Source organism: Maniola jurtina, chromosome 22 (genome assembly GCF_905333055.1).
Source record: "Maniola jurtina chromosome 22, ilManJurt1.1, whole genome shotgun sequence".
In the NCBI taxonomy this organism is placed as follows: domain Eukaryota; kingdom Metazoa; phylum Arthropoda; class Insecta; order Lepidoptera; family Nymphalidae; genus Maniola; species Maniola jurtina.
In genome coordinates, this window is record NC_060050.1 from 8,488,892 (window position 1) to 8,502,048 (window position 13,157).

The following is a 13,157-nucleotide window of genomic DNA, read 5'->3' on the forward strand; positions in this document are numbered from 1 at the left end:
AAAGCTAACTTAAAAGAATTATGAGTATGACAGTAGTCAGACCCTTAACTCTAATTGGCTCTACACGCAATCATACCGGAATCATCAGAGGATAATTATTATTAATGCTGACATATTATATTTTATTTACTTTTTGTACTTATCATGAACGAGGTGTTTGAAAACTGTTATGAGTCTTTTGACATCCTCACTGGCGCTGTGGTCTTATTAGTGTGAGGTCCCAGGTACGATTCCCGGCAGGGGTTTGGAATTTCTGGTCTGGTCTGGTGGGAGGCTTCGGCTGTGGCTAGTTACCACTCTACCGGCAACGCCGTGCCGCCAAGTGATTTAGCGTTCCGGTACTATGCCGTATAGAAACCAAAGGAGTAAGGGTTTAATGAAAACTGCCATACCCTTCCAGGTTAGCCCGTTTGCATCTTAGATTGCATCATCACTTAGCACCAGCCGAGATTGCAGTCACGGGCTAACTTATATCAGAATAAAAAAAATAAAAAAAATCTGCATTCAGCCAAGACGGTGGACCGTGAGATCTGAACTTTTCTCATTTTGAGAAAAACCGCATGCTAAGCAGTGTGTCGACAGTATTAGCGAAACTTTTTCAAGCGAAACTCTATCTTACACTAGCTTCTGCTTTCAGCAAAGGTTGCCTGGTGGAGATTGCTATAAGCGATAAGGCCGCTTTTGCACACAATTGCTTTTTTCTGTTTTTTTCCTTTTGTGTCGTGTTCCTTTTCATGTTTTTGTTTAAAAAAGTCAATCAAGATTTCATCTATCTATCTTTCTTACCCAGGATATAATTAGCGAGCAGTCCTAATTATTATAAAGGTACTGGAATGGCACAACACGACAGTACAAAGCAATACCAGTTGCAAGTTGCAACACGATTGATAGCCACCGAAGTGCATACGAGCACGACGACGTATGAAATAATTGTACATGACGCTTATACACCGCTTTATCTGAAGCAAATGATGCGAGCTTACTGCGTTGTTTACTGCGATGCGTTGTTTTGTTATTGCCTAGATCTTGCTTTACAGACTGAATGCAAACCTCCGGCTTTGTCCGCATGGTAGATTCACTTAAACACGGACACAGACTTCATTCTAATCAATCAAAGTCTGTAAAATAGGTCTACAATCTACATAATAATTTAAATACCTACTAGGTATGAATCCTCACTGGTATTATAAATACCAAAATATATTTTTTAGCATTCCACGGTCCATCCGCTAACAGATTTTGACGTTTGGTATATTGATAGCTTGTATCCCGGGGACCGACATAGGCTATACTTGTGCCCGCAAAAATTGAAGCATTTTCAAGGGATTTTTAAAAATCTAAATCCAGGGGGGCTTCATCCAATTTTAAATAAGAACAATTCACTCTGTAACTCGTATTTATTGAAATTACCAGCAAGAATAATTTTTGCCACTGGAATAAATAGTTCGATTCGATTGATTTTTATTAAACGTCGCGGTCGTAATAAAAATGTTTTAAAACGTTCGTGTGCGCTCGTTGAAGTCTTTTGTATGGACGTTTTACAAAAATTCGCTTTTATTTTTGTGAGCCATATTATGTTGATAGTTTTAATCTGACTATACTTTTGGACTACGAAAGTCTAAACATATAAACGGACAAACTATAAAATTTTTACGCTGTTTAAGTTTTAGGTTGTTAATCATTAATTAACGCAGTGTGGATTGATTGCGATTCCAGAACAATCAGGTCAATCTAAGCACAGACGAAATATAATCAAGAATTCTCTATTACAAAACAAAGCCCGTCGAATCTTATTACGAACTACGAATAACGAATGAATGTAACATGACTATATGATGGAAAGGATATACGGAGCTCTTCAAATCAATATTGTGAGGTTACGTTGCGCTGGTGCAATTATTTTTAATAGGACTTGTACAAAGTAGGTAGGTATTCAGGTAGGATTTTTGATATATTTCTGTGTATTCCTTACAAAGTACCTACCTTTTTATGGATTCCATACATTTTTACTATAGAATGGTGTCATTACAAGCAAGTTACAATGGGTGGGCCCTCGAATTGATTTGTATAAATGAAGGACCTATAGAAGACATTAGGGTCCTAAGGTGATTGAATGGCGACCTCCAACCCGTTGCACAGCGTTGGAACTTGGGAGCGGTTGTGTACATAAGGGCTCAAGATCAAGATGACTTCAGCAATCTCTCTTTTTAATTTAATAAATGATTATGTCGAATGAAGTAGGTAGGCTTCGTTCGTATGGCGAAGATTTCCCCGTATACGGTGTTGCGAGATTTTATCAAAAGAAGTCACCGTAGTCGCTGAATATTCTATTAAGTTGTTGACGAATGACGCTAGCAACTTTACAAGTTGCTTTACAACTAAGGCGCAATTTCCACAGGGCGATACTGTCGCGGCGATACGACGAGTGACTCTGGCCGAGTATTTAACGTTGTGGAGTCGTCGCGACGATATCGTTGAGTCCCGCGGCGATACCGCCACGTTACACCACAGTTGAGAGGCCCAACGAGGTATTGCGGTCACGTCACGCGCTGATCCGATGCGGTCGTATCGTGGCGAGTCACGATGACCTTTATAGGATCACTTTGTTGTCTGTCTGCCTGTCTGTCTGTCTATCCGCCCGTCCGTCCGTCCATCTGTCGTGTCTGTCAAGAAAACCTATAGGGTACTTCCCGTTGACCTAGAATTATGAATGGCAGGTAGGTAGGTCTTATAGCACAAGTAAAGGAATAATAAATCCGAAACCCGTGAATTTGTGGTTACATCACAGAAAAAAAATTAAAATGTGTTTCAATTTTTAAAGTAAGATAACTATAAGTAAGGGCTTTTTAACTTTTTTAACTTTTTTTTATAACTATAAGTAAGGGCTTTTTAAGTAAGGCCTACCTCTACATTCTAAAACAGATTTTTGTTTATTTTTAGCAAAATCGTTTTTGAGTTATCGTGCAAAATGTTAAGAAACCCTAGGTGCGCGAGTCTGACTCGCACTTGGTCGGTTCTTATTTGTAGGTACCGTTGAGATTATCCAACGTACGGGTCCTCATTGCGATACTCTCGTCCGTGGAGATGGCGCCTTAAAACGCTACATCAGCATGCAAGTAATCGGCGATTCGAACAATATTCAAGATGTATTCGAGCAATAATGAGCCCTGTCTCACGATGGTCGTGATTACTGAACACTGCGGCTTGTAATCGCAGATGAGTTACTTTAATCATGTGTAAAGCCGGATCTACTTAGCTATGTACTAACATCGGATGTGGAAATAGGGATGATGACTACTAGTCAAATCAGCGACTTTTTATCAAACGTCAAAACACTCGCTTAGTAAGGGAGCTTGTATGAAATTCACATATGTGACGTCATAACATTTGACGTAATTTTTGGGGTTCCGTACCTCAAAAGGAAAAACGGAACACTTATAGGATCACTCTGTTGTCTGTCTGTCTGTCCGTCCGTCCGTCCGTCCGTCCGTCCCAGACCGCCCGTCCCAGACATTCCGAATAGTATGCCAACAGCTTAACCACAAGGATATCACCACTTTTACAACAATAATTTACCTATAGTGTACACTTCTTTAACATAGTTATCTACTTATGTAGAAGCGTACCTACTTCTATTGGACTAACTATAACTACTATTGTACCTACTGTTATTCAGTGGGTAATGTTCCTTGATTAAAGAAATCAAGGAATATTACTTACCTAATAATATTCTAGTAATATTCCTTGATTTCTTTACAAGGCTAATGGTCATCAAGTATACAATGTCACAATTGTATGATGACTTGATTTTTAACGATTTACGAGCATTTTGTGATAGATACATACCAACCTATCTGACGAAATGCTCTCAGTACGCTATAATTCGAGATGAAGTGATACTAAGCGACATTATAATTACAACGTGTCATCTTCTGGGCTAGATTATCATGATTAAATATCTGCTAGCCGATGTCCGCGACTTCGCCCGCGTGGATTTAGGTTTTTCAAAATCCCGTGGGAACTCTTTGATTTTCGGGGATAAAAAGTAGCCTATGTGCTAATCCAGGATATTATCTATCTTCATTCTAAATTTCAGCCAAATCCGTCCATTAGTTTTTGCGTGTAGGAGTAACAAACATACACACAAACTTTCGCCTTTATAATATTAGAGTGAAAGTGTGATTTAAGTATGGTATTGGTAAGTAATCCTAGGTGAGTAGGTAGTAGATAGTAGATACTTAGGTTTATGTTATTATGATTTGAAATTCCCATCAATCATATGGAAGGTTCTGAGAATGTTTGCAAACTCAGATTTTATTTTGCAATATTCATTTGCTAGCTAGTCTTATTTTGTATTCGTAGGTATTTTCCTTAGTATTACACTCGAAATTCTAAGTACAAGCTACGCTATATAGTATACTAGCTGATACCCGCGACTTCGTTCGCGTGGAGGTAGGTTTTTAAAATTCCCGTGGGAACTCTTTGATTTTCCGGGATAAAAAGTAGCCAGGGTATAATCTATGTCCAATGTCCATTCTAAATTTCAGCCCAATCCGTCCAGTAGTTTTTGCGTGAAGGAGTAACAAACATACACACACACACACATACAAACTTTCTCCTTTATAATATTATTAGTGTGATAGTGTGATTAAGTAAGCTACGCTATATAGTATACTAGCTGATACCCGCGACTTCGTTCGCGTGGATGTAGGTTTTTTAAAATTACCGTGGGAACTCTTTGATTTTCCGGGAACTAACTACTTTTACTAAAAAGTAGCCTATGTGCTAATCTAGGGTATAATCTATGTCCATTCTAAATTTCATCCCAATGCGTCCAATAGTTTTTGCGTAAAGGAGTAACAAACATACACACACACACACACACACACACATACAAACTTTCGCCTTTATAATATTAGTGTGATTAGTGTGATAGTGTGATTAAGTAAGCTACGCTATATAGTATATTAAGTAAGTATACACTTAAGTAATATAAGCTTGAAATAGACCACGTACTATTAAATAGCGCAACCACCGCTTTTACCAGGTAAAAATTAAACAAGCTTAATTTGTCTTCAAATTCCTTTGTATTTGATCCGTTAATAAAGTCAAGTTATAATCAAGTTCTAAATCTAGTTTCCCAGGTTATATAGAGAAGGTATGACCAATTTTGGATATAATTAGACTTGTGTATGAAATATTTATTAACTCAGTGATATCTATCTGATACAGAGACAAACTAAACTGGAGCGAGCTTGGATGACTGGAGTGAAGACTTCGGCGGGGAGGAGCAACGCACGCATAACAGACGGAAACGTTTAAGTGCGGAAACCAGCCCAGAGAGAAGAAAGAAAGAAAAGAAAGACAAACTATTACACATTAAAATCTAATAGAGATTAAAGTCTTTCTCTGCTCCACTCCCTACTTAATACAAATTCACTTCCAGGGGCACAGTTTTCTATGAAAAATGTGTACAATATGATTGATTTATTTTAATAAACATGATAATACAAGGGTCACTAGGCATTTAAAAAATTCTATGACTATGACCTGGATGGAGCTAGGTTGTAAAATCATAGTCACGTCACAAGTCATCTCACCTATGACATGAGGCGATAGGTAGGAAATCTCGTATTATGGTATCATTTGTGCGTTTGCGCGTTATATAATGACAAACACTACTTAATTTGTTCGTTGTGCAGTGGGTTATTGGATTTTAGTTTGTTTATATTTTTTATGTTCTTATATGTGGGTATAAAAATAACAATCATTAAAAATGGAAACAATACATATTCTTTTAATGATGCACAAAGAATATTAATTTTCCCAGGCATGTTAACGCCAATAAACGTTTATATAATAACTCATAATACCACCATAAAAGTACAGCGAATGTTGAGTAGGCACCCAACACAAACATTGTGGCATTGGCTTCTAAATCGATTGTAAACCGTGCGAGCGGAAATCAGTAAAAAAATCGATATTGAGGCAGATATCGATCCATTGTTCAATTGTTTTGCACGCTGTAATTTGAGCCTTAATTTTAGCCTAATGCGGAGTGGCGTGTGGAGAAATATTCCCTGCACTTGGAAATACATATATACGTACGGTAATTAAATACCGTGGATTGGTAAAATACAAGCAAAGTATAGAGTTACGGTTACATTTTTTTAAATTAAATATTTTCGCATATCACATACTGTAGGTACGTAATTTTAAAAGAGAATGATAATTTTCTATATTTAAATAAAATCATGTATATTTAGGGGCTACATACGACTAATTTACTCATAAAAAGTCTTCTTTATACACATTACTTTACAGTCATTACAATCTAGTTAAAGAAAATATTTAACAAAGTTCGCGGCCACGCGCTCGTTGAAGTCTTTTGTATGGACATTTTACAAATTCTTTCTTGTTGTTAGCTTACTTAGTGGCTTTTTTTGGGCCACACAACACAATTTACTTCGCTAAAGATGCGTCAATTATTGCTTCGTATATTGCAACGCGATACATTATAAACGATTTGATGATGAGTTTACCAAACGAGATTTTTTGAAAGTCAACAAAAATTACAAGTTAGTACCTACGTACCATTCGTGTAGCGTTACCAACAAAAGATATTATGTCATATTTGTTATCATCTCACAGTGAACAGCTATTGTTCTTTTGAGAATAAGCTCTTTATACCAAACTAGCCGATGCCCGCGACTTCGCCCGCGTGGATTTAGATTTTTTGAAATCCCGTAGGAACTCTTTGATTTTCCGGGATAAAAAATAGCCTATGTGCTAATCCAGAATATTATCTATCTCCATTCTAAGTTTCAGCCAAATCCGTCCAGTAGTTTTTGCGTGAAGGAGTAACAAACATACACACACACACACACACACACACATACAAACTTTCGCCTTTATAATATTAGTGTGATTTTGATGACTTCATTTCGACCTACAGTCACTTTAAATATCTCCCTTTGCAACCAAAACTAGTAATCATCAAGACAGCACTTAACGCCCAAATATTAACGGCGATAGTAAGATGTTATCTCTATCCATACAGCTCCAATGACTCAGAAAGTTACTTCATAGGTCGATATTAAATCATTTTATCACGTTATTATATATTTTGTCGCCTTAAATTGTAGTTAAGAAACTTTAGGTCCATTTTAGATTATAAATTATTGAGAGCAGCTCAGTCATGTATTATATTAAGCATTGTGTTATATAACTCTAAGTTAATTGTTAAGTAATTAGATTGTGTGAGTACCACGCAAAAATCGCTGAACTGGTTGTGATTTTACATATTTTGTTACTTCGTTTGTAATTCTAATGATTCCATAAATATAACAATTCGAGTTTTTTACAGTATGATAATCTAAGCACTTAGGTACAGAGTGGACTCAAATGTAAAGGTCGTAACTTTAGGCAAGAGATATTCAACAAATATTCAACAGTATCTTTTATCTATTTTTTAGCAGACAAGTTATTCCTTGACTACAATCTTACCTGATGGTAAGTGATGATGCAGTCTGTTTAATTAATCCCATACGATCGGTTTCTATACGGTATCGTACCAGAATGCTATTAAATTGCTTGGCGGCACGGCTTTGTGAGTAGGGTGGTAAGTAGCCACGGCCGAAGCCATTCACCAGACTAGACCAGCGACAATTTACATAATGTAGGTAACTGGTAAGTAGGTATCACACTTATCACACTAATATTATAAAGGCGAAAGTTTGTATGTGTGTGTGTGTGTGTGTGTGTGTGTGTTTGTTACTCCTTCACGCAAAAACTACTGGACGGATTTGGCTGAAATTTGGAATGGAGATAGATAATATCCTGGATTAGCACATAGGCTACTTTTTATCCCGGAAAATCAAAGAGTTTTCACGGGATTTCTAAAAACCTAAATCCACGCGGGCGAAGCTGCGGGCATCAGCTAGTCTTATAATAAAAAACACAAATGCTTAGACCGAATCCTGTTCGCGTGCGCTAATGACCACTAAACAGCGTGTACATCCTCGATAATGTTCACAAGCATTTGACAGCTTTACACGACTTCGTGACCTCTGGCCGCGTGACCTCAGTCGAATCGGAGTACGAGCAAGCCTTGCGCACATCAACAACCATCTTCTATATTCTGCTATATAAGGCTGTAATCTTACATTAATAAACCTTATTTCAAACTACGGAATATATATTAATAAATAAATATCGCTCACCCTACTTTTAAATGTCACTGTTCACACTTAGATGTAATATTATAACATCTAACAATGTATAATATTACATCTAAGTGTGAACAGTGACATTTAAAAGTAGGGTGAGCGATATTTATATATTAATATAATATATTCCGTTGTTTGAAATAAGGTTTATGGCCGTAACTATGGAGAGCGCTTCTTGTAGCTTTCCAAAATTTTTTGACACTATATTTTTATAACTTAGAGATTTTCACAGTCATTACATAAATTTAAATAAAAACATCTAAAGTATCATCGGCGATGAAGCGCCGTGTAAAAATGAGCACAGGTTTGTACTTTTTCCTCCAGCCATTTAGTAGGCACATTATTTCTACAACTTACCTGCAAACCCAAAGCTCGCACTATCTAACTTTTTCAATATTCCTTATATACGCAGGCCGATTCAAACCAATTACATTACGCATACACGTGACACGTGCGTAGTGACGCGCGTAAATCTCTAACACATCGGGTTACGTATACGTCCACGCGTTACGGAAGCGGTGTGTCATGTTTCATACAGGTTTGATGTTTCGGGATAAAAAGTAGCCTATGTGTTAATCTAGCATATTATCTATCTACATTCTAAATTTCAGCCAAAACCGTCCAGTAGTTTTTGCGTGGAGGAGTAACAAACACACAAACACACACACAAACACACACACACACACACAAACTTTCGCCTTCATGATATTAGTGTGATAGTGTGAAGTATATCTTACAGTGTGTTTATGTGCTTAGTAGACAATGGTCTAATAAGTGCGCTTCACAGGTGATACCATCTGCTCAGGTGTTACATAGATCTTCTTCACAACGTGTTTCCAGCTTCAAGATTTCGCACTTCATATATATACATTTAACCCCAACTAACCATCTACACTTAGTATTGTAAATATACGGAAGCAAAGTTGGTAAAATTTAGTTTTTTCTCTTGATCTACAAAACTGATTAAAAAGAATTGGAATGGTTATAGGCTAAGCAGGTAAAAATTAATGTAGGTACGTGTTCGATTAGTAGTCGTTTGTGCATTGCATTGTTCATCAAATTGAATTAAAACTTTGTATAGTTTTTGTTGGAACTTGCATTTTAGTATAGGCCATCAGCCTAAAATAAGTGGCTCGAACAAATTACAAAAAAAATACGTAAGGCACATAGATATTTGCAATGCATGCCATGCATGCATGCATTTGCTATAATTACTATAAGTACTTTATATTTTTTGGTTTGTCAAAAGATGACTAATTGAACATTTTCTGATTCTGGTGCGAGGCTACGGCCGTGGTTAGTTATCCCTCTGCCGGCAAAGCCGTGCCTTGAAGCGATTAATGCATTCCGGTAGAATATCCGTCCTATAGAAATCAAAAGCGGTGCCATACCTCTTCTAACTTAACCCGCTTCCATCTTATACTTACTTGCATCATCACTGATTCCAGAGCCAACTAGTAATGAGATAAAAAAGTAAACAAGAATTAAGTAATTTATAGGTACATGAAAGTTATGAAACTATAAAATTTAATAATTTAATTGAAACTAGAGTAAATTTCTCAATACCAAGTTTGATGTTCTCGTATAATTAAGTGAGACTATTTAGCAATCATTATAATGATGAACAGTACGAGTGGTACAAGGGAGGGCAAAGTTGAATGTTGCGACGCGACGGTCCCGACTCTTCTCTGCGTCGCCGTAAATAAGTGATTCGAACCTCGTTACCCGACGACGTGATGCCCAATCGAGCTAGATTTGTACATTCGTTATACGTGAGCTGAAAATAGGTACACCATACGTTGTTTTCCTTTTGGGATATTCCCCAACACCAAACTAGCTGTATTTCACGTTCCTAGAATTAGCGGTTGGAACTTTGTGGGGATATATTATATCAATCAGGCCGATTCTCCCCTTTCTCCATTTATACACTACTTTTTAATTACAATAAAAAAGGAATAGAAAAGTTCATTGTTTTAAATGTGCAAAAGTAGATATATTTTTAAAAGTGTTATAAAAATTGTTTAGTTTTCAAAATATGATTAATGTCTGGATACACTATACTTGTGCTAAGAATAACGAAAGCGAAACGTCATGTCAAACGCTTCTCATGTACGCTAAAAATAGATTGACCAATTATTGCTATTTTTATGGAAATTTTAGGACACTCGCACAAATCAAATTTCACAGTGGGCGACAAAATATAAATAAATAATAAATAAATAAATCTTAATTATCTTAGCAGAACATTATTTACAGACTTTGGTGTGAGGCTCTGCCTCCTGATGAAGTGAAAAATGTGTTTCAGGAGGCAGTGTCTTCCCATAATATAGTGTACAGCACAATATAATATAACCACTTATAATAATTAAATTAAATTTAAATTTAAAACACGTGAGTACTTAATATTTAAAGATAGATAGTTAGAATTCTAAGAGCTTTGTGTAGTGTGTGCGTGTGTGTGTGTGTGCGTGTTTGTGTGCGTTTGCGTGTGAAAAAAAATATAAAATATAATAATTATAATATAATAATATAATATAATATAATAATGTGAGCGCTAATTCCACTTCGATCTAAGTATACATTTTATTTATTAAAAGAAGACGGATCGATAGGAGCTTCATATATTATGTGCCTTTTGGCGTGGAGACCTTGGCGCCATGTGTTCGAGCTCTTTTTGAGGAAATTTCGAAAAGTGTTATCGAGCCAACCGGAGACCCGAGAGATGGCTGCTACCTTGGGCAAAGAAATTAGTTTGGTCATCCAAAGGATAATGCTGCTAGCATCTTAGGTACAACGCCTCGCTGCGGTGGTCTCGATGAAGTTTAGATTTGATTTAATGTTTTTTTTTAGTTTTAATTTAGATCTAAGTTTATTTTATAGAATTTTCAATTATTATTTATTAAAATGTTTTCTCCGTTTCGTGTGATTTTATTGAAAATGCTTTAAAACCATTGGTCACCCTACTAAAACAAAGTGAAGATACATGTTTATTTGGAACATCCGCCATGCGATACTTAGCGAATAAAGGGCTTGTGATTTTGAAATTCACGACTTGCATAGGATGCGTTTAATTAATACTCGTAAATTCAAAGGATTGCATGGAAAGAACACGGGCTACTCTGAATGGACATTCTAGTCTGCTACGCCACATATCTTTCAGATAATTTAAGATTCAAGAAATAAATCAAATATAAACTCCAGATTTGAAAAAAAATATATTTGAATTTTAAAAAGTGAAGACAAAATCGTACGCTTCTGTTGTGTGCACATTTATGCACGTAGCGGCACAAACTAAGTATATATGTCGCAGGTATATTGTCAAAGCCGTGATATTACAATCTCACTAGTGATATTATAATTAAACGGTAGATTGTCAATCGACTTCATTTCTTGCAATTTAACGTTCTGATTTTAGTGTCATTATAATGTTACGGGAACACTAGAGTGATATTGTAACGCAATGATATTTTGACAATTTCGCTGGTCGTTAGATTATGAGGCCGCCTCTGATTGGTCCGTTTCCGATGTTGAAAACGATGGTTGAAAAGGAATTGACCAATCAGAACGCTTGACGTCTCCCACTGCCAACTTCACTCATAATATTCCTAGACTTTTTATAATGTCACTATAAAGACCCCGTGACATTACAATGTCACTAAAACCAGGCCGATAAATTATAAAAAATGAAGTCAATTGGCAATCTACCATTTAATTATTATAACACTAGTGAGATTATAATATCACGGCTTTGACAATATACCTGCGACATATAGATATGTAGTAGGTAGTAACTGGCTCTGTATCTACTACATATTATACTATGCATCTTTGGGTAAAGCTACACCTACGAGCCTGCTTCAAAACATGGCAGCCCGTTAAGTTTTTTTAAGTTTATAGCTAAGAAAAAATATAGGTATTTGATTCATTCCGCTTTACATCACAAAATGTAATCATAAATGACCATCTCGATTTAATTAAGCAACTTAATCTAGATTCCTTGTTTGTATGACCCGCGCTGAATGTAAGAGTACGTTTAGAAACATTAAACTTAACAATAATGTAATTTTCACATAGATTTGTTATTAATCTCCTTAAAGTTTAATTGTCTGCTCTACTATTCCACAATAGATCTTCTTGAACTTTTAAGAATTAATTAAAAACAAATACGAGTAATAAAAACGAAAAGCAGCCATATTTTTGAGGAATATGGCTATATGGAATATTTATTTAGATTTGAGATTGGCTTTTATCTTATTGGAGGTGTGTCCCAGGTTCGACTCCCGGCATGAAAATTTTGGAATTTTATAATTTCTAAATTTGCACCGGTCTTGTCTGGGGGGAGGCTTCGGCCGTGGCTAGTTACCCCCCTACTGGCAAAGTCGTGCCGCCAAGCGATTTAGCGTTCCAGTACGATGCCATGGGGTTGGGAAACCAAAGGGGTATGGGTTAAATAAAACCTGCCATAACCCTTCCAGCTGAAAGCGGACCAACCTGGAACGGGTACAGGACTAAGCTCAGACTTCACCACTTACCACCAGGAGAGATTGCTGTCAAGGGCTAACTTGTATATATGAATTTAAAAAAAAAAGGTTAGGTATAACGAAGTATGCTTTAGTTCCTTGTAAATGACAACGATTTGAAATAGCTCGTTTAAAGAAATAAACCGGGGCTAGGACTTACTCAAATTCAAATTCAAAATATTTTTATTCAATTAGACTTTTACAAGTTCTTTTGAATCATCAAAAGCATCTATCTACCACTGGTTCGGAATGCCTTTCCTACCGAGAAGAACCAGCAAGAAACTCGGCGGTTGCTCTTTTCAAAGATTTGATATTATGCCATGTAAGTATAAAAGCAATTGAGGTCCCGTGCATTCCTGGACCAAGCTGCAGGTCAAATCCACGCTCTTTTATCATTTACATACTACTT